The sequence below is a fragment of the Crocodylus porosus genome, unplaced genomic scaffold (assembly GCF_001723895.1).
Source record: "Crocodylus porosus isolate Cpor-Errol unplaced genomic scaffold, CroPor_comp1, whole genome shotgun sequence".
NCBI classification, from domain to species: Eukaryota; Metazoa; Chordata; order Crocodylia; family Crocodylidae; genus Crocodylus; species Crocodylus porosus.
The window spans coordinates 56,391,771-56,393,995 of record NW_017728947.1 but is presented as its reverse complement, the minus strand read 5'-3'; positions in this window follow the sequence as shown (position 1 = coordinate 56,393,995).

The window sequence follows — 2,225 nt, the reverse complement described above, 5'->3', positions numbered from 1 at the left end:
AATCAACAGAGGAAATCAGAGACTCTTGCTGTTAACTTGTTCATCAGTCTCTTATCAACTAGGAAATGTATAATAATTTCTGCTAATATGACCAAGCACCATACCTGTAAAACATAAGGCAGGTGATGGTCGTTAGGTTAAAGCACAAGATTCAAGAAAACTGACTTCTATTCCCTGCTCTGTCAGGATTTACTGTGTAGCATATCATCCAGGGATCCCTGTTTCCATCTAATTTTATAGGGGCATCCTGAGGTTTAATCAATACTATTTAAGGCACGTGGAGTTACTTGGAATCAGGGTCAGAAATTATTCTTGATGTTTACAAGTGGAACAACTCACAGATCTATAAAAGTCTAGAAGCAGTGCATAGCTTTTACTTGATAAATAATAATACTATATAAATAAATAAAAACTGTGTAAGTATAGAAAATATATGAGTAACTTTCAAGATACAAATCTGTGCCTAGGTGTCTAGAACTCTTAAAATCCACGTATGTCAAGATTTAGCTGTTTGGATTATTCTTTGATTATGACTAATCTCCAGGCACAGAGGCGTATTTGTCTACTGCTTTCAGATGATGTGATTGTAATGGATACGGATGGATATACCAGCACTAGCTCATTTGGATATCACTAACAGCGAAGGCTTTTAAGTGGCAGTGCAGTCTTTAGTGTGGGCTCACCACCTGAGCATGTTATCAGGGTCCTCTATGGGCTTGGACAAACCCTGCTGATGTCTATTACCCTGTCTTTCCTGCTGTAGTTACCTAACCTAGCTAGAGTGAAGTTAGATACCTGGCTCAGTCATACTTCCCATGCTGTAGTCATAACTTCAGCATGCAGTGTAGATAAAGCCGATAAAGCCATGAAAAATTTTAAAAGGCATGCAGAGAAAAGGAACAGAACATAGATTCCCTACTTAGTGGGCTATAGAAGAAACTCCATTACTGCTACTAGCCAGAAGAATATATCAAAAGCAAGGTCGAACATACTCCAGTAGAGGTCACTACTCACTAGCACACTTGAACTAGCTGTTTCCAAGAGATAACTGTACTTTTTATGGTTCCATATACAGCAACAGATCTTACATTTTTTTGTAGAAAGAGGACAGACTTTGTTTCATATTTATCTATAGACATGGGGAAAGAATAATCTTGTGCTATGTGCAGCAGGATCTGAAAAAAGTCCTGAGAGGCATATAATACAGTGTATAGAAAAAGAAAGGAACTATGCTATGGATGAAAGCAATTCAGTTCATGTAAGATGTCCATTCACAAACCTTTACCACTGGAAAGTAAAGCTGAGCATGGTGACAATAGCACCATGCTCAGCTATGCAAGGCTTCAACAGAAATGTACATTCTGGATTTGCATGTTGTTATTTAGCTCATTGAAAAGTGAAATACATGTTTCCAAGAAATGTTCCATTTAGTATGTAATGGAATTTGGGGCATGATAAATTGCACAACCAGGATTTCAAATTAATTCTGCTACCCTTTTCCCCACCTGTAGCAGGACACTAGGGTGCCTGCTACTGATAGTAGGAATAATAGTAACTAGAAGCAGCAGGACACTAGGGTGCCTGTTACTGAAAGCTTGAATAGTAGTAAAAGGGGCTCAGCTGCCACTCACCAGGGCAGCATGTGGGAGTTGTTATGGCAACTAATTGGGTCAGCTGATTGCCAGGGGGCAGGGCCTGGCCTTTATAAACAGAGAAGGTGGAGGCCAGAGGGCAGTTCTCCTGCCGGCAGCCTAGGAGAAAGAGGGAGCTCAGTGCAAGCAAGCTGAGCAGCATGTGGGAGTTGTTATGGCAACTAATTGGGTCAGCTGATTGCCAGGGGGCAGGGCCTGGCCTTTATAAACAGAGAAGGTGGAGGCCAAAGGGCAGTTCCCCTGCTGGCAGCCTAGGAGAAAGAGGGAGCTCAGTGCAAGCAAGCTGAGCAGCACATTAGAGGAGCTGGGTAGCTGGTGAGCAACTGCTTGGCAGCACTGGGTAGAAGAAAACCTGAGGAGGAGATGTGAGAGGGAGCCAGGTTTGCTTGGAACTTCCGTTGGAATCCCGGAGCGGGGAGATTTCGGTTGTGCTTGGAAGTTATGTTGTAACCCAGGAAGGGGAGATTTTGGGTTCAGTTATTGTTAAGACTGGAGGACTGGGCGAGGCTGTAGGGGTGGAGGAGGCCTCAAGGGAGCTCCCTGGTAGAAGGGGGGTTCCTAGCGCCACAGGGG